Source organism: Triturus cristatus, chromosome 7 (assembly GCF_964204655.1).
Source record: "Triturus cristatus chromosome 7, aTriCri1.1, whole genome shotgun sequence".
Taxonomy (NCBI): domain Eukaryota; kingdom Metazoa; phylum Chordata; class Amphibia; order Caudata; family Salamandridae; genus Triturus; species Triturus cristatus.
This window is the reverse complement of record NC_140590.1, coordinates 140,460,372-140,481,761: the sequence shown is the minus strand read 5'-3', so window position 1 is coordinate 140,481,761 and position 21,390 is coordinate 140,460,372.

Here is a 21,390-nt window from a genome sequence, read left to right as displayed (position 1 = left end):
CTATATGTATTAACATGGCAAAGAAATATGCCTGATACAGGTTGCAGATTGATTGACAATTATATTTCCAAACGAAAGTGAGAACCATATTCTAGGTAATATTACAAATAACTCTATAGAGTGCTTCATACCTCGTTTCTAAGTGTTTTAAATAACAGGCGGGACTGTTACTCAATTAAATAATACACACTTTACTGACCTCAGCAGGCTGAAAGGCTGAGTCGACCTAGCTAAAGTTTGAGCGCATGACCTGCAGAGCACTAGATTTCTCAGTGGCGAGTGTTTAACTCACTGAGACTTTCTGACTGAATTTTTGATACTTTGATACTTTCACACAGTGCATGCGGCGCGCGCACCATTTGGCAGCCTGCGTGTACATTTCGCGGGCGCTTTGATGTTCTCAGTGAGCTGCGCGGCCACTGCGAACATCAAAGCGCCCGCGAAATGTACACGCCATTTGCCACCCCCTCCCTTGGGTGCTCATGGGTGTCATTTGCCTCCCATCTAGGTCAGAAGTGCCGCAACTTACAGCATCAATTTCTCTCCATTTTGTCATCCTACTTAAAGCCCTGGTGTTACCATTACTCAATTTGATGCGAGCGAAGGCTTCCTCGGCCTTCGTACGTGGGGTGATGTAGGGAAGCCCTCGAGCAACTAGGATTTCGCTTTTTTCCGCTGCAGAAACTCCCTATGACATCTTTCCAGTGTTGTCATGTGAGCGATTAGCGCCAAAACCGTGAATGCGGAGCTTCTCTCTCCTACATAGCAGGGCTGAGCAGAGCAGCCTAACACAGGGAGCAACGTCTCACCCTGGAGAGACCATGAGAACTTCGCCCACCCACTGTGGGCATGGCATCTCACCTTCACACAGCGGCCGTGAGCACGCCACCCTCATAAACATCTCGTCCAGAGGGCCCCTCCCCCTAAGAATAGTTGACCGGGGGCTTGTCTGATGTGGCAAGGTGTCTGCTGACTCCCGGACAGGAGGCTCCTCGGAGACTCCCCCTCCCAGCCTGCTAGCACCCAGGGAGTCTGGCCTGGATCCACCTCTCAGTGGGTGATTGTGAAAGCCAACAGGGCGGTCTCCCTTTTTCTTAGCTCACAGCCTCTGGTTTCACAACAGACTGACTCACGTCAAACCTTCCTCACAGGCACCATATTCCCAGTCACGGTCCTGGACTCACACCTACAGCCTCGAGCACAACTCCCATCATTATTCGCCGCCTAGACTCATTCACTCACTTCCCGCCTCCAAGCGCACCGTAGCCTCCAGTCAGTCACAGCCTCCGAGCCTTCGGACTGACTCCAGCCCGGGTCCATCTCAACATTTTCATCCTTTGACCTCAGTCACGGCCTGTAGTGTGACCCGCAGACTCCGAACCCGCTCTCGGCCCCGGTTGATTCGGAGGATTGGTTTACCCAAGCCTTCCATCACCGCCCCCTACTTGATCTACAATGTCGTTTCTCACTCACCGTCTCAACCCGTGTGAGAACAAAAACAACCATTTGCAATGCAATAGGTCTCGCAGTTACACGAGTTAAAGCTATTGGCATTGTAAATGACAATGCCTATAGGCATTGTTATTTGCAATGTCAATAGCTTAAACTCTCGTAAATGCGAGACCTAATGCATTGCAAATGCTTGTTTTATTTGTATTTTCCAACATTCCCATGGTTCTTCCTTGCTCCTTTTTCTGTTGTCTTACACCGCTGATGGTGAAGTTGGCTTGGGCTGGCAAGCAGGCACGAGTCAGATGGCAGGTTCTTACGCTACCGTACCATATGGGGGGATTGGGTGCGCCCGACTTTGACTTATATTACAGAGCAGCACAGAGTGTGCATGCTTATCACTGGATGCACGGTACTCTGGACACCCCACAACTATTTATAGAAAAAGTAGTGGATGCCCCTCTCCCATTGCCAACTTTATTGTTTCTGACTGCTGACTGTAGGATGGGGATTTTAGATTCAATCAATGCGACAATGCACGCTTGACTCTATCTACTACAGCTACAGGCCGGTGCCATTCTATATTCCCCGCTCACACCGCTGGATTGGTGTCACTGGCTTCCCCCATGCAGGGATAAGAGGGTTACACGTGCGCTCAATTTACTGGGAGTACGGACCATAGGCGACTTATTTGAAGACGGTACAGCAAAGAGCTGGGGGGACCTTAAGACTGGTGTCACTGCACCCACTATTCTTAGAAAATTCCAATTCCATAGAACACGGCAAGCGTTGTTGCATTATTAGGGGACAACTTGCAGGAACCTCCTGAGCTGCCTGCCTTGTACTACGTCATAAAGATGAAGTCGCCTTCCAGGATAGTATCCAAAATCTACAAATTTTCCATGTCCTATAGGGAAAATCACTACACTAAAGCTCGTTTAGCTTGGCAAAGAGATCTGGGTCTGGACATAGATAACACTATGTGGACTTCCTGCTGTACCAGTACGAAGCGCATCTCATTAAATGGTAGACACAGATCAATTAATTTTAAGTTTCTCAATAGGGTCTACTACACCCCAGAGAAATTGCATAGATACGGCTTAAGAAACGGCCGAACTGTGAGCGATGCGGCGGGCAGCCGGCTGATTTCCTTCACCTGGCCTGGTCTTGCCTGGGGATATCCAACTTTCGGGAAGTGAACTTTAGAGAATTGGGACGGGTGGTTGAACTGACATTCACTTGGGAGCCTGCTCTCGCTCTGCTGGGTTACTCTAAACTGATACCTAAGGGGGTGCGTAGGATGGTGGACATGGGATTGCTATTAGCCAAACGCAGGGTCGCGATCTGTTGATCACGATTGCTCAGTGGTCACAGGATATGCTATACAGTTGTACCTAAATGGAGAATTTTAATGACCTTCTCACGCCACGGATCAGACCTAAAAACTTCTGGGAGTTGTATAAAACTTATATAGCAACCAAGGAGGGGGACACTGTAGCTGTTGAAAGAGACCCAGGGATCTGTCTGGGACTACTTCTGACACGTAGTAACTTGACGTTGGGCCTGGGCTGATATAGTGGGAAGTACACTTATTGGTTTTTTTCATGCTTGCATTTACAATAGGCATAAAGTGGGGGGGGGTTGGTGGGAGTGGGGGCAGTGCGAATTGATAATATGCTGTCACTGGATATGATCTGTCTGCTGTCCTTTGGAATTCTGCTGTAAGGTCTTTGATCACTGTGTGTTATTGATAATGCCATACTGAAGTATTGAGTCTCATGTTTGTTTTGAATAAAAACCTAATAAAGCTTTAAAAACAAAATCTATTGCAAGGGCAAGTTCATCCCTAGAATGTCTCACTCTGCATACCTCTGCAGTGGCAGGTGTATGGCTAGAGCTGCTCACTGCGAACATCTATAGCAAGGGCAGGCACATCCCAAGAACCTCTCACTCTGCATAGCTCTGCAGTGGCAGGTGTATGACTAGAGCTGCTTGCTGCGCACATCTCTAGCAAGGGCAGGTTCATCCCTAGAACGTCTCACTCTGCAAACCTCTGCAGTGGCAGGTGTAACGCTAGAGCTACAGACTGCACACATCTCTTGCAAGGGCAAATGCTTCCCTAGAACCTCTCACTCTGCATACCTCTGCAGTGGCAGGTGTACCGCTAGCGCTGCTCACTGCACACATCTCTAGCAAGGTAAGGCGCATCCCTAGAACCTCTCTCTGCGCATATCTCTGTGGTGGCATTTGCTTCCCTCAAACTACTGAGCTGGTACCTCATTCTGTGCACATCTCTGACAGTGTTGGGATAGTCCCTAGATGCTCACTCTGTGCTTATCTCTCACAGTGACAAGTGAGACCCTAGTGCATCATACTATGAATGTCTCTGGCAACGTAGGTTAATCCCAAAAATCCTATGTGCATATCTCAGGTGAACTCCTACAGCCTCTTGCTGTGCACATTTCTAGCAACAGCAGGTGCATCTCTAGAACCTCATGTTGTGACTGTCTCCATAGCTGGAAACTCACACTGCTCAGGGCTCAAACCCAGGGCTAGTCTGTCACTGGAACATGACGCTGCGCATGTCTCTATCTGTGGTACCTCGAACCTTGTGCTCCTGCATAGGTCTAGCAGGAGCAGGTGCATGTCTGTGTTGCAGAACTTATTCTTTACATTGTACACATTCCTGGCAGTGGCAGGGGATACCTTCCACCACAGGGCTAGGCCTCATCTGCTCCTTCAAGAGTTTGATGCATGTAATAACCCACATCTGTATTTCTCTTGCTTACAGATGCTGCTCAAAAGAGAAGGATGAAGTAATGTGCAGCTCTAACCCCGGACCATGCTAAACACAGTCTTGGTATGCTGCTTCAGGTGGTGATCACCTCCTGATGACCCACATGGATGTTCAAGAGGAGGAGGGTTGGTCGATTGAAGCCACATGGACAGCATTGGGTCTTCAACACTGTGGTTTAAAATGAAGCCAAAGACATTTGCCAACACTTACAGAGAGACTTCTTGTACAGTGAGCTTTTGCTGTACACCGCCACCCGCTATTGAGCAAACAACAGCTACAGGGGAAGAAGTGGAAATGAAGGGGGAACTTTTCCTTCCGCATAGTCCAGAGGAACTATTTTCAGATCCCCTTGTCAGTGACATTTTACCAACCCCTTTCTCGGACACAGAGAGAATATTGAATGGTTGTAGGAATAAACAGTCCCTCTTCATTTTGGGATTACCTTGATAAGAATTACAGAACTGAAGTTATATACTTAGGGCCTTATTTACGAGAAAGTAACACAGCACGGTGCCGCAAGCCATTTGGCCCAGGGGTGTGTCATATTTACCACAATATGGCAGATCCCTGTACTCTCGCCGGTGCTGGCGCACTGTGGCTGCCACGTGCCAACGTAGGCACCCTTGAGGGTGCCTGCATTGCGGGTATGATTGTTTTTGAGCAGGAAGGGACATCTTCCTGCACAAAAACAATCATGAGAGGTGTTCCTCCTGCATTCCCAGGTTTACGAAACCTTGTAAATCTGGGAATGCGGCAGAATCCACGGGTGTTGTTTGGGAACATCCACAGCAACACCCATAGAATGCCCCTTTCAATCAAAGTGCTGCATGGAAAGGGGACATATTTACAAGGACACGAAAAGGCACGCATGGTGGCTTAACGTGTCCTTGTAAATATGGAGCACACTAATTGCGCTGCACCGGCAGAACAAGGGGCTTGTAAATCAGCCCCTTAATATCATGCTCCACCAAGACATAGACAGTTTGTTTTGGGTCAAATTTGAAACTTATTTTCTTCTTATTCAATTAATTTTCTACGTTTACATCGATCCCAAATATTTAGTCTCAACTCGTATTTTTACATCTTTTTTTTATTTGTGCACAAGGTGTGTGGAAACACAAATGACTATGAGTCTTTGAAATTTCCTTTTTGCTGCTAACCTCTATTCTCCACTTCCATTCACCAGGTGGCTTTTAGGTTATTTGCTGCTCAGTAACTATGATCTTTCTAACATTCCACATAACACCACACAAATACCTCTGCAGCCAATGCTCTAATGCACACAGCTATCCACCTCACTTGTATCACAGTTTGGATTTTGCTCTTTTCTTGAACTTCAGCACTTATGAAAATGTGCACGTTTCTGATATATTTTATCAGGAGATTTCCCATGATCTTATATTTAGTTCATAGAACAGAAATAACCTAACCATATGGTAGAAAATGGAGTTCTCTTGTTGGCAGTGGCTTGCACCCTGTCCAAGTAAGGATCCTTCCTTCTAGTCACGATAAGGGAGCTCTACACCTAGATAACCCCTGCTCACCCCCTTGGTAGCTTGGCACGAGCAGGCAGGCTTATCTCAGAGGCAATCTGTAAAGCATTTGTACATAACACACACAGTAACACAGCGAAAACACTACAAATGGACACTAAACCTGTTTAGAACAAATAAAGTATCTTTATTTAAACCAAACAAGACCAAAACGGCAAAAGTCCCTCAGACACAACTCAATATATACTTTTAAAAGGTTTCAAGCTATTCTGTCCATAGAAATCTATGGATGCATGATCTTTACACAAAGTACCTCAAATGTGTCAAAACCTACGAGACAAAACAGCTGCAGAGGAGGGAAGCGTTGGACAACACAGCAATGTGTCAGTTCCTGAGTCCTTGGGGATGCAATGCGACAGTTCTGCTGCATGCAGGAGAAGTGATGCATCGAATCCGGACCATAGGGGAAGTGAGGCATCGGTTCCAAGACAGTTCTGGTCTGTGGAAGCTGCAACGGCAATGCGTGGCACACCGGCACAATGCGTGGAAATCCAGGACAGGCTGGAGGTCAATGCGGGGGTGACAAACAGGCTCTGCATCGATTTCTTTAGCTGCGGTTCGTCGTTTCTTGCAGCTACACAGCAGGGACTGCTTTGGAATTGATTCAGGAGTCTCGTACCTTGGAGACCAGTTCACTGGACTCAGCGTGCGGCGATTTTTCTGGATGCTGTCAGGTGCTGCCTGGATTTCTCAGCTGCACACAGCTGTGCGTCATAAATTTATCCTGCTCAGTGGTGCTGCGTCAGAATATTCATCCACCAGAAGGGAGAAGCATCAGTTTTGCAGGTTTCTTCAGTTTTGATAGTTCTTTGCAGCAGTAACCATCTCCAAGGGCCCAGAACTGGGTTAGGCACCACGAGGCAGGTGAGAACTCCCAGCAGTGGAGTTCAAGGATATTGCAGTTGAAGTCTTTGTTTCCCTGAGACCTCGTAACAAGGGGCAAGCTCTGCATCAACCCCTTGCAGATCTTGTTTAAGCAGGGTACAACAACAGGGCAAAGGTTCAGGACTTTCCACTGCCCACAGACAGAAGCGGCAACTGTGGGACCACCCAGCAAAACAACAGACAGCAAAGGGGGAAGCATACCTCCTAGAAGATCTTCAGCTCTTCTTATTGCCAGAGTCCTCTTAGTCCAGAAGCAATCTAAAGTTATGCGGTTTTAGGTCTAATACTTATACGTCTTTTCCTCTTTGAAGTCTTTGTTCAGAAAGTCTCTCTTGCTCAGTAAAACCAGTTCTGTCCTCCCTGGCCCAGTTTCACTACAGGAGGTGGAGACCACATTGTGCAGAGCAGCCACAGCCTATTCAGGTGCTAGTGACAACTCCTCCCACAACTCTAGCCCAGGATGGCCTGTCAGCATATGAAGGGCACACCTCAACTCCCTTGGTATGTGTCTGAAGTGTATGTGTAAACCCCCCCTGTCAGTCTAAAACCAGATAGTGAATCCACAAGCAGGCAGAGGTACACAGGATGCTTAAACAAGAAAAAGCCGACTTTCTAAAAGTTTGAAATTTGAAAACAGCCTTTACTAAAAGGTGTGTTGGTCGATTCTGATTTCAGGGAGCTTAACTCCAAAGCTTTAGTTTTTCTCAATTGAAAGTTACGTTTGAAAAATGTTACAAGGCAGCTCGAATGATAGCCTATAGGAGAGCTAGTCCCTGCAATAGTGAAAAACTAAATGCACAGTATTTCACTATCCGGACATGTAAAACACAGCACCACATGTCCTACCTTTCACCTACACTGCAGCCTGCCCATGGGGTTATCTTGGGCCTACCTTAGAGGTGACTCACATGTAAGAAAATGGAAGGTTAGGATCTGGCAAGTGTGTGCACTTGCCAGGTCGAAATGGTAGTTAAAAACGTTGCGTGTAGCCACTGCAGTGGCAGGTTTGAGACACATTTGAAAGGCTACTTGTGTGTGTGGCACAATCGGTGCTGCAGGCCCACTAGTAACATTTAATACACAGGCCCTGGACACACACAGTGCACATTACTAGGGGCGTATCTGTAAATCAATTATGCCAATCATTGATAATCAATCATTTTCACAATCTACACATGTAGCACTTGCAAGTTGGCACTGATCAGCCGTGGCAACATGCCAAGAGTACCTAAATCATCAAAAAGAAAATCCAGCACACAGTCAAACATACAGGAGGTAAAGGCAAAAAGGCAGGGGAAACCACACCAAGGATGCCAGGTCTATGACCATTGAAATAGAAATTATTTTTCAATGCATTATTATTGGAAACGTTTTGTTGGGTAGCTGTTGTACAGATGTAATGAGATTTACCTGCAAAGTTTTCCTAACTCTTGTGTAAATGTACTTTTTCAACTTTTTCTGAAGTACCTTTCCACTGCCATAGCAAGATCGAAGTATTGCACTCGTGTTGCCGTAAAAAGTATTTAAGCACCAAAGTTAAAAAGAAGAAGCTGACAAGCAGTTTTCAATTTTCTGAACAACATTCTAGGCTTGCCATATCAGTTTCAACTTAGTCATATATACGAAGGAAGGAAAGAAATGTTGATCAATTGAAAACTAATATACAATTAGTTAAGAATATTGATTGAAATTTGGCAAACACTGTTTACATTAGTAGTTGTCTCAAGTTTTCTAGATATGTGACTTGCACTTATAATTTTGTTTCGTCAATAAATTACGCTATGTTTTCCTGATTTTACCATGATGCTTTGTTACCAAAATCAAAGCAACTACAAATTCTAAAACTGCCAGATAATTCTAATGCTTCATTGATTATAGAAACGTATTCCAATTGTTTTAAGTGAGTTGAACCAAGATTATAAATACCTGATTGCACTGGGTTGTTCAATGACAGTTTGGCACTGGAACTAGGTCTCTCCAAAGAGATGGGCTCTTTTCCAACTCAGTGGTTCTCAACATCAGGAGAATTTGAGAATAGTGATCTACGGCCACCAGACTGCACAAAGATCTCAGTAGCAAGAGGCAAACCCTGCAGTGGTGGCTCTATGTCAGGCACTGTAGCGTGCAGCCCCCCTGCCTCCTGTGAGGCAACACATCCTGCACTTTGCCTCTCCGAATCCAGATAATGTACATTATTAGATTTAGCAGTGTTCATGAAAACATGAGTTTCATGTTTAGGGCAGCCCTGACGGCCTGGCTTTAGGTTCCTGATGATGACATGAGGTGAGGAGGAGGGGTTGAGGCATGAGCCAGCTACAGAGTACTATTGAGCACAACACTTTGTAGGTGGAATTCTGGATTGTGCATATCTGTGGGGCATAGTTCAACTACACTCCCCTGATACAGGCACAATCTATTTGATTTAGCAGACATGCTGCGCATGCCTCAGGCAGCACAGTCTATCTGCTGAAATGTGTCGGTCTGGGCGCATGTCAGTGCATCCCTGGGGCCAATGAGAAGAAACATAGAGCAACAGGTTCAGGATACCCAGTTCTGTCCCAGTTTCTTAAAGGGCTCTGCATACTGGCCTACCAAGAAGCTGGTAGGGGGATTGAGGAGGGTTTTTCCCTTTTCAAACCTGCCCTTGCTGCTTTGCTTCGTTGGGAATCATGGTTTGCTGGTTCCACTGTCCAGCACCAGATTCCGGCACTGCTGCAAAGGAAGCAAGGTAAGTAAAAAAAGATGTTGTTTCTCTATTCATGTATGTATGTGTTTGTGAGTTATTGAAAGTGAATTTAATTGAGTGAGTGCGTGTGATTGTTCTTGGCAATGTCAATGAGAGTGAAAGTGAGCTAATAATCTGAGAGGGCTTATTTACGATCCCCTTGCGACACTTTTGCGCGCCACATTTCATGACGCAGCGGCAGCGTAAACAATGCGCCGCGTTGTGCCATATTTACAAAATGATGCATCTAGGTAGATGCGTCACTTTGTAAATCCCTGAGCCACATTATACCTGTGTCAGGTATAATGTACGCAGGGTGGGCTTTCCCCCGCAAGAAAGCCTCATAGTAGTAGCCCAGTGAAATCTATCAGATTTCACTACACTACTTCTAAGACGCCACTGCATCAAAACTTTACACCTGTCTCAAAGCAGGTGTAAGGGCGACGCAGTTCAATGTGTATAGGCAGCCCCCATGCACTGCTGGAGTTGTGTCATGCTTATGACACAACTCCAGCAATGTGTGAATTTTGCCCCGACAGATACGTCAGGATACCTGACGCATCTGTCATTCTTTGCGACATAGAGCACTGTACAATAAATATGGCGCATCCATGGTGTCGCAAGAAGGGCGCAGTGAAAAGTGTTGCATTGCTATTTTACCGCAACACTTTTCACAAATGAGTCCCTGAGTTTCCTCTTCAATTCGATAGGTGTTTCTGCAATAGTGCTAATATCAACAACGTTTCCCCTAAATTGTGCTCTTGTTATCCTAAACCTGAACCGCATCTCTTTCCAGTTAAACCATTTTCTCAGTGTAATTGATAGTTAAGTGACCAATAGTTAACTCCAAACTCACCAGGTTCTCCAATGTACTAAAGTACTTTACTCAATTATCATTATTAGATTCAAAATCACCCATCCTCTTATCACTTTTCAGCTTATCTAAATCATCTTCTGCCACCCACGATAAATGCCTCACAGCAACTACTTCTTTTTTTCCGTCCAAAGCTTATCATGCCTCCAATTAGTTATATGGTGCCTTTGCTTTTTATGTGTGATATGAGATATATACAAATCCAGTAACTTTTCCAATGCCGTTTTAAAATATCTATCTATCTACATACATATATATATACATACATATATATATATGAATGAAAAAACGCCACTGCCAGTGCTTCACTCGAACACAGAGACGAGAAGCGGACCCAAAAGGTTTAGTGCCAATCAAAAGTGCTTTATTGGTTGCCCAGCCTGTCCGCCATAACGCGTTTCGACCCCCACTCGGGTCTTGATCACATGACACATTGCTGACGGTACGAGTGGTATTTAAAGTGGTAAACAGGAAATGAATTTCAGGTGTCATTGCAGCCTGTTTGACATAGAAGAAATACTACAACATGTCGACTTATATACACAGTAAAATCAAACATTATATAAATACAATGAATAAATACGTACAAAAATATATATATCTTTAAAACCTGAATATATCTAAAAACAGATTTTCCTATGTTACTGTGTACTTGTTATTAGGATTATTTACAATATTCACAAAAAATCCTTCTTTGCGACATTTACTTTGGGTGTCAAATACACCTCCCTGAGTTGATCGTATTGCTATCCTAAAATTCCAGGTCAATGTATGGCTGCCATTCCCCTCAGTGACCGGCTATCCTTTTCCTTTCAATAAATTAGCTGAATAGATTAGTTTGGTACCGCCCAAGTGGGCCGTTGTTGTTATAGCCAATGACTCCATTGTTACACCCACACTTTAAATAACCCACTCAAAAAGTTTGTGCAAAATAGTGCAAAAATAGTGCAAAAAGGATAGTATCCTTCTTAAAAAAGATATAAGTTTAAAAACCAGTTACTTTCCTTTTTTACTAAAAAACAGTTAAAAGACGATATATGGGATCTAAATTCATATATAATATTACCAACTCCCGGTAATAGGTGTTTCATTTTCATTTCCTCATATTTCATATCCCTTATCTATGAACTGTTAATGATTTAAAGTTGTCACTCCCCACAAACTAGTCATGAAAAATACCCCTTATTTAAGTAATTTACTGGTTCTACAGGCAGGTAAAAAAGTCCTCACTGGCATTTAATCCGGCCGGATTTTTCGTATTGAGCTCTAAGATATAACGTGTCTCCAAGAGGCGTAACTTGCCCTCTCGGTTACCCCCACGCTTCATTGGTGGAACCATGTCAATAACATAGTAATGAAGAAACTTGGGGTTACACTCGTGTACTAGCTCAAAATGCCTAGCGACAGGATAAGCCTGATCCTTTCCTGTAATTGCTCTGATGTGCTGGAGTATCCTTTTGTGGACCGGTAACCTAGTGCTACCCACATATTTCAGTCCACAGGGACACTCCAGCACATACACAGCATATTCTGTCTTGCATGTGGTTCTTTTCTTTATCTGGGTGGGTTCAGACTTAAAAGGGCTAGTGTAATGGGTTTTATTCTGTCCATATTTGCAGGCTTTGCAAGTAGAACACTTTTTAAAACCCTTAATTTGTGACATCCAGGTAGTCGGAGTAATCAGTTCAGGACAGTTGCTAACCAACTTGTTACTCATTGATACTGATCTCCTAAAAGTTAGAACTGGTTTTTTGGCTACTAATTCGCCAATGACGGGGTCCCCCTGTACCAAGTTCCAATTACGGGAATAGATTCTCCTTAATTCCTGATGTTGTCGACTAAAAGTTAGAATGATCCTAGATTGCACACTCGAAGTATCCTCACTAGCGTTAACTTGTTTCTGCTTGGGGACCAAAGCATCACATCTAGATATAGCTCTTGTTTTCCTAATTGCGCTATCAATGATTTTGCCTGAATAACCCCTTTCCAAGAAACGTAGTTTACTCGCATTTTGGGCACGGATGCAGTCCGTGTCGGAGCTGCAAATCCGTCGTATACGCAGCATCTCACCATACGGGATGCTACGTATTAAATGCTGGGGATGATGGCTAGAGGCATGAAGAATTGTGTTGCCCGCAGTGGGCTTTCTAAAATGCTTGGTGACCAACTTGCTGTCCTGTACATAAAGTTCCACATCAAGAAAAAATGCAGAATTCTCACTTATGGCTGATGTGAATTGTAAATTCAGGCAATTCATATTCAATTTATCCACAAACGCCTCTGCACTCTGTATAGATCCTTTCCAAATAAAAAACAGATCATCAATAAATCTCAGGTATAGTACAACATGATTAACCACAATATCCTTGAGCTCGCCCATCAGAACCTGCTCCTCCCACAGTCCCATGTGTAAGCATGAGTAACTGGGGGAGAAGCAGGCCCCCATGGCCACGCCCCGGATCTGTTGATAAACCTGGTTATTGAAAAGGAAAAAATTCTGCTCAAGGCATGCAGTTATCATATGTAGCAGCATTTTGTTATGGGACACACAGCTCATTGGTCTCAAGTTTAAAAAATGTTCCACCACCTTCAGGCCATCACAATGTCTTATTGACGTATACAGGGAGGTTACATCAAGAGTCATAAATAACATGTCCGCCTCCCATAGTATATGTTCAACTTTGCGCAAAAAATCAGATGTGTCTTGTACATACGAGTTGAGCCCCCTCACCCACTCTTGAAGAAAAAAGTCCACATACTTGGAAGTGTTTTCTAAGGCACTATTAATAGCCGAAATAATTGGCCTGCCTGGTGGTTTGGCAATGTTCTTATGCACCTTGGGGATCAGGTAAAATGTGGGGATAACAGGATGTTCCTTCTTCAGAAAACGATATTCCTCGTTGGTCAACAGGCCCCCACTTCTCCAAGCCAAGAGTTTGCGGTAGTGTTCTTCCCACGCCGCTTTGACAAAATGGATGTTGCTCTTTTTATAGCAAGCTATGTCAGATAATTGTAGTTCAGCTTCCTCCATGTAAAGCTGCCGTGGCCATAAAACTACGTTGCCACCTTTGTCCGCTTGCCGCACAATTATGTCGGTGTTTTCCTCAAATTTCTTCATGAGTTGATGGTAACACAGATTCTGTTTATTTATACTGTGGCGGACTTTGTTGGTAGCACTGTATATATATATATCAATCAATCCACTGCGTCTCACTTTCCCATTCACGGGACGAAAGAACAGACACTGGAGCCGCGGCCACAATCAAAAATGTGTTTATTTCAACACTAGGTCCGACGCGTTTCGGAGTTTACTTGCACTCTTTTCTCACCTGTGAGCTGATTGTGGCCGCGGCTCCAGTGTCTGTTCTTTCGTCCCATGAATGGGAAAGTGAGACGCAGTGGATTGATTGGTGTATTCGGGGGTGGCTACACCTGCCGTGTGCCCGCCGTTCAAGTGGCTCGGGAACAGCCAACCTATTTTGGGAAATATATATATATATATATATATATATATATTCACTTAAAAAACCATAGGTTTCACACATGTTATAGTTAGCTGGACATTTCACTCGTAAAAAACCATTGAAATTCCCCCGTTATAGTTAGTTCAGATAACTATAACTCGCACGACCACAATCCACTGCTGATGACGTGACATATTACATCACACATGACATGGTCAGTGACATCACTCATGACATCACTGATGACATCATCCTTGTGATAGAGTGGCGGTCAAGCGAGTTATAGTTATCTGAACTAACTATAACGGGGGAATTTCAATGGTCTTTTACGAGTGAAATGTCCAGCTAACTATAACATGTGTGAAACCTATGGTTTTTTAAGTGAATTTGCAAGGTTTTTTAAATGCTAATTCCTAACTATAACATGTGTGAAACCTATTGTTTTTTAAGTGAATTTGTAAGGTTTTTTAAATGCTAATTTATGTATGTATTATTATATTTTTTATATATTTATTTTACAATAAACTACCTATGTATATAGTTAAAGATTGACTGTATCCTGTAATATGGAATGGCTCAGCTTATTTTTTTTTTAATTTGGATAAAGTTGAACAGCATAGTTAATATCTTCTATAAACAGTTTAAAATGTTTTTATTTTTTTTAAAGTTTTTTTCATGGTGCTCGCACGGTGCGCGCACCCCGCGATTTTTTGAAAAAGAGAAAAAAAATGTTTTTTTCAGCCTTCGGGGTCCTTCAGGGACCCCCTGACAAAGGCTAGGGGGTCAGGAACTCTCTACCCTGCCCCCTTTTCACGTTATCCACCTTTCTTTTTCACTGTCACACACAAAATGGCGGCCGACACTTCCTGATTTCGACCGATTTGAATGTTGACTGACATGTAACCACCAATCAGAATGACGCTCACGCACGTTATGGTGCGCGCACGGTGCGCGCTTATAGATATTTATGTACTTTTAACTGCAATTTTCTCAGGAACTACTGAACAGATTGACACCATATATGCAAAAGGCACATGCCTGACCTGAGGACTACCTCTTTGCCAAATTTCAAGTAATTCTGTTCAGCCATTCGGGCTGTACCTTCGACTAAAGGTCCTATGGGAAAATGCATGGGGAAAATGCGTTTTGGGATCCCCCTTTTTTCTCAGCCCCCGCTTGATGAATCACTTTCAGGGTAGGAGCTGAGCGGAGCGCACCATTAGTTTTGAAAATTTTGCGAGGATTCGTCAACCGGCGCCAAAGTTATTCAAAATAGAATTTTCAGATTTCCTATGGGAACTCGGTCCTAACTATAACTATCTACTGGCGACTGCCAGTAGATAATATATATATACACATATATATATCCACCACCACGCTTACCAAGCTTTAGTAAGTATGAGCCACACTATCCAGGTATTATTAAAAAAAAAAAAGTGTTTCGAGCACACAAGCTCTTGGTCACATCTATCTATCTATCTATCTATCTATCTATCTATCTATCTATCTATCTATCTATATATATATATATATATATATATATATATATATATATATATATATATATATATATATATATACCTACTGGCAGTCGCCAGTAGGTAGTTATAGTTAGGACCTATTTTCCATAGGAAATCTGCAACATTCTTCTTGGAATAACGTTGGTGCCGATTGACGAATGTTCGCGAAATTTTCCAAACTTTTGGCCAGCTCTAGTCCGCTCCTATCCTAAAAATTTCACGGTGATTCGTCAAGCGGGGGCCGAGAAAAAAGGGGGGTCCCAAAACACGTTTTCCCCATGCATTTTCCCATAGGACCTGTTGACGCAGCTACAGCCCGAACTGCTGAACGGAATTACACCAAATTTGGCAAAGAGGTAGTACTCAGTTCAGACTCGTGCCTTTTGCTTAAATGGTGTAAATCCGTTTAGTAGTTCCTGAGGGAATCAAAATCAAAATCACATATATCTGGGCGGAGCCTAACCACACATCTCATCGTGAGATCTGAGTGGCTGTCAGCACTTCATCCAAGAAGTGTTGGCAGCCATCTTGGGACCAATATACATGATAGCACCTCGTTAAAAAGCATTGCAGTTAATAGAAGGTTTTAAGACTTTAGCTACATTTTAAATCATTTGTTGATGGTACCATACTCATTTTAGGAATTAAGTTTTTTTTACCATGTGAAAAAGCCTTCTGCTGTGATATCATGAATCATGTTTGAGAGAAAACTATTTTCTCATGCTTTTCCCACAGAGGTTTGGAAGGTGATCTATAAGCTAAACTGAGAGCATATTTTCTGTAAATTCACATTACCTTTCTCAGTCATGTGAGAATGAAGTCTGACATTCTCAGTAAAACATGTACATCCAACAAGGGCAGAGACTGTCAGTTGATTTCTTTGTGTTCTACTGCAGCTTCCCAGAGTGTTCTAAAGAACAACTAGAGCGCTAACAGTCCTACTTATGACAAACGTATTGCACACCTGAAGCCATCTTGATTGGAATAAAGTGGTAACTCTTAAAACATCTAATTTAAAAATTAACAAAATGAGGGGGTTCATTTTGCCATAGAAAGTATGATTAGTGCTGCAGAAAGAAAAATTAGGGCACATTTTGAGTGACTTCTCAAATCCTCTTCTATTTCATTAAAATCTTCTGACATGCAGACTGAAACATGCACTTTCAATACCAGCAGCAGACGTCCCTGGTGAGCAGTAGCTTTACTACAGGGATCTAATGAGCAACTAGAGTGCTAGCATTCTGAATTTATGGAAAATGTGTGACATATCTGAATGCCTTCTTGATGGAATCAAAGAAAAAAACGAAAGTATTTCCTACTGAGGAGACTGTAGTAAATGAGGAAATTAGGAAACTTCATAACAAATAAGTCTCCTAAAATGGCCACCAGAGACAAAAGAGACCAAATGTAGCACAAAGAAAACCCAGATGTAGCCCAAGTATAGCCCAATGACAGAAGGTCCCAGAGTGTTCTAACGAACAACTAAAGCGCTGTAAGTCTTACTTATGACAAAAGTATGGCACACCTGAAGCCATCTTGATTGGAATAAAGTGGTAACACTTAAAACATTTAATTTACAAAGGAACAAAATGAGGGGGTTCATTTTGCCATAGAAATTATGATTCGTGCTGCAGACAGAAAAATTAGGGCACATTTTGACTTCTCAAATCCTCTTCTATTTCATAAAACAATTCTGACATGCAGACTGAAACATGCACTTTGAATACCAGCAGCAGACTTCCCTGGTGAGCAGTAGCTTCACTACAGTGATCTAATGAGCAACTAGAGTGCTAACATTCAGAATTTATGGCAAATGTGTAACATATCTGAATACCTTCTTGATGGAATCAAAGTAAAAAACCTAAACTATTTCCTACTGAGGACTAAATGAGGAAATTAGGAAACTTCATAACAAATAAATCTCCCAAGATGGCCACCAGAGACAAAAGAGCCCAAATGTAGCCCAAATATCACCCAGATGTAGCCCAAGTATAGCCCAATGACAGAATGTCCCAGAGTGTTCTAGCGAACAACTAGAGCGCTAACAGTCTTACTTATGACAAAAGTATGGCACACCTGAAGCCATCTTTATTTTATTTAGAAATCTGTTAATTGAGTTTTAAATGATATACAATACATCGTGAAGCAGAATAATGCGCAGCTACATTTGACTTATATTGAAATATTCATACTGGCATACAAATAACTATAAGAATGGGTGCATTTCTCGGTTCCTTATCACAATGAAGGCCTCCGCGGCAGCAACTTCAACTATTAAACCGCCATACATCTTAAAGCCTTATCCTGTCAGGGTGATCCCAAGGTAAAACATATTACTGTTGTACCCACTTTCCCCTGGTGTTTCTCCATAAACAGATAACCAATAATTATGTCAATAACAAAGGCTACACAGTAGGGTAACCATTGCCCCTGCGAACCAACAACAATGACAATAACAGCAGTGCCCGCTACTTGTCTAAGCATTAACTTCCCATCGCCCGCTGGACCACCTCCTCTCAAACCCCGCACACCCTGTTCAAGACAGAGTACGGACTGTGCTGTGTGTGTTCCCTATGCCTCGCCGCTCCGTCTAAAGCTACGTTGTCTTGCGCCATGGCACTCTGCCGGACAGGTCAGCTCCCCACCGCCCAGGACGGCTCCCTCAGCATGTCCCCCACCAACCTCCGCGGTATTCGCTCCCGACCGCAGCATGGACTGCAACAACGCCTCCCACTGGGCCGCTATGGGTGTCATCCTAAGTCCCAACGTTTCCTCCCTCCGCAGAACCACTCCCTCCGCCTTCGCCCATACCAGGAAGGAGCCGCGCCATGCCCCTGTGTGTGGAGGGGTATCCGCCTTCCAGCGTTTAGTAAGAAGCCGCTTCACCACCACCAGCCCCAGGTCTATGAATCTAGAGGTAACTTTTATGGAAGGTGTTCTGTGGAAAAGGTGTAGTAGATAGGCTGACCACTCGAATGGAATGGCACGGCCTGTGCACTCGTGGAGTGCCTCCCGTATTGTCTGCCAGTAGGCGCTCAACACAGAGCAGCTCCACAACACATGGATCAGGTCAGCATCCGGTTCCGCACAGCGGGGGCAGCATGCATCCGTGCGATGAAAGTACCTGTTAATAGAAGCGGGCGTGAGGTATGCTCTGTGTAAGATGAAGAACTGTATTTGGCGAAAGCGCATGTTCCTGGGAACTCTCCTCGGGCCCTGCAGTACCCCGTCCCACTCTTTGTCAGTCATGGGACGATCCAGATCCACCTCCCACTTACCACATAATGGCGCCAAACTCACCGCCGGGCACATTTTGACTTCTCAAATCCTCTTCTATTTCATAAAAAAATTCTGACTTGCAGACTGAAACATGCACTTTGAATACCAGCAGCAGACTTCCCTGGTGAGCAGAAGCTTTACTACAGTGATCTAATGAGCAACTAGAGTGCTAACATTCAGAATTAATGGCACATGTGACATATCTGAATGCCTTCTTGATGGAACCAAAGTAAAAAACTGAAAGTATTTCCTACTGAGGAGACTTCAGTAAATGAGGAGATTAGGTAACTTCATAACAAATAAATCTCCCAAGATGGCCTCCAGAGACAAAAGAGCCCAAATGTAGGCCAAATATCACCCAGATGTAGCCCAAGTATAGCCCAATGACAGAATGTCCCAGAGTGTTCTTCAGAACAACTAGAGCGCTTACTGTCTTACTTATGATAAAAGTATGGCACACCTGAAGCCATCTTAATTGGAATAAACTGGTAACACCTAAAACATTTCATTTAAAAAGGAACACAATGAGGGGGTTCATTTTGCCATAGAAATTATGATTAGTGCTGCAGATAGAAAAATTAGGGCACATTTTGACTTCTCAAATCCTCTTCTATTTCATAAAAATATTCTGACTTGCAGACTGAAACATGCACTTTTAATACCAGCAGCAGACTTCTGTGGTGAGCAGTAGCTTTACTACAGTGATCTAGGGGCATATGTATCAAACTCCCCTCTAGCGAATCCTAATTTGCGATATTTTGCGATTCGCAAATTCAGATTCGCTAAACGGGATGTAAAAATCGCTAATCATTTGCGATTACTTAAAAGTTGCAAATAAATCGCAGAATCCCGTATTGCGATTTCTTAATAGCGAAATTCGCTAATTAAGAAATTGCAAAAACGGGAATCTGCAAGCCTGGTGCAGGCTGATGACATCACAAACAGGAAACTGGAGTGATTGCCTGCACCTACTCACCTGAGCCACACCCAGAGGCTGCTTGTGGAGTGTGAGGAGGCTTTCCTGGAGACAGCAACCAGCAATGGATCCCAAACAACAACAGCAGGGCAAGGATGCTGAGAAAAGAAAGCGAAAACACAAGTTTTCTGAAAAGGAGCAGGAGGTCCTCATTGAGGAGATGGTCTGCAGCCATGAGCTCCTCTTTGGGAAGAAGGCACTCAAAGTCCCAGAGGCCAGGAAGAGGAAAATCTGGCTCGAAATACAGAGCAAGGTGAACGCTGTTGGAGTCACCACACGTACCATCGAGGAGCTGCGCAAGCGGTGGTACGGTATGCGCCAGAGGTCCAAGGAGAGGGTGGCAGCCAGACTCAAGGATGCCAATCAGACTGGAGGAGGACCATCCACTGCAGAACAGCCAACCCCCCATGAGGAGCTCGTGGAGTCTCCCCTCCTGCCTGAGAGCGTTGGTGGTGGGGCTGCAATAGACAGCTCCGACCCCTCATCCAGCAGACAAGGTAAGATGCATGCAAAATCAACCTGCACTCCTCCCCATCCCTTGCACACTCCCCCAAATGCGCATTGTAAACTCCCAAAATGTCAATCCAGGCCAAGTCTTACAGCACACACAGCAATGCATCATGGGACTCATAGTACTGTGTCTGACTGTGTGTCCATGACACCATCAAAATTAAATGCAACATATGTGTTTTGGGGATCATTGAATGAAAATGTGTCAGAGGTTAGCCGTCAAAGAATTGTAACTTTATTGAGTGCCACATGCAGATAATAACACAAACTCATGTAGTCCCCTTTACATCCACAGCACATGGCATGCCACAAGAAGACAGCGCAGAGGGAGAGGAGCCTGCAGACCCTGCGGACTCCAGCAATGACACAGACCAGCAGCCAATTCAGCGCAGGAAGCGCGCACATGTGCCCCCACTGCCTCCATTTGACCAGGAATTCCCAGCAACAGGCGATGACACCGACAGGAGAGAGGGGAGTCAGGGTGTGACAGAAATGCCCTGTCATGACGCACAAACATCAAGGCAAAGGGCACATGCCACATCCAGATCAACGCCCAAGAGCGGCACTGCAACAGAAGGAGAAGGGTCCGTGTTCTCCGGCTTGGAACAGTGCATGCTGCAGGAACAGCGCCTGCAAAGCAAGGCAATGCGGTCAATAAATCGCCAGCTATGCCGCATACATCAGGACAATAAGAACATGGCAGCGGCAATACATGAGCTCTGTGCCACTTTGAGGGACACCCAAGCTGCCAATGACAGGGCTGGACGACGTGCCAATGCACGCCTACACAATTATACAAAGGCAGTCAACCGCCTCTGCACCACCACCAGTGCACTCACACGAAGAAGCGTAACAATGCAGGTGGACATGGCACATTGCTGCCAGGACATTGCACGAGGGCTTGCGCAGGTGACCACTGCTGTGGAACAGCTGCAGACAGCCAATGCTGGTGGCAGCGCACTAATGACCTCTGCTGAGAGTGAGGACACATCAAGTCACAGCAGCATCACTCCAACCTTGCCAGGTGAAAGACGCCGCAGTGGCAGACAGGTAGCAGGCCAAGGGAGCACCATGGGGGGCACTCACCCTGGACGGCACCGACGGAGGTGATCATCTGCGGGGACACTGCCTGCAACACGGGTGCATTAACCCGAAAAGGCTGTTTGCCCTATTACTTGTGCCTTCTCTGCACTGTGTGTACAACATGTGCTGGGGACAATTACTATTTCTTGCATGTGAAGTGTGATTAAACACATGACACATCATCAGGCTTTGTTGTCTCATTTCATCCATACTCACCTAAAAGTAGTTTTGTGTGATCTCAGTCCGTCTCTGGCGTCCAGCAGCTGCCCCAACTC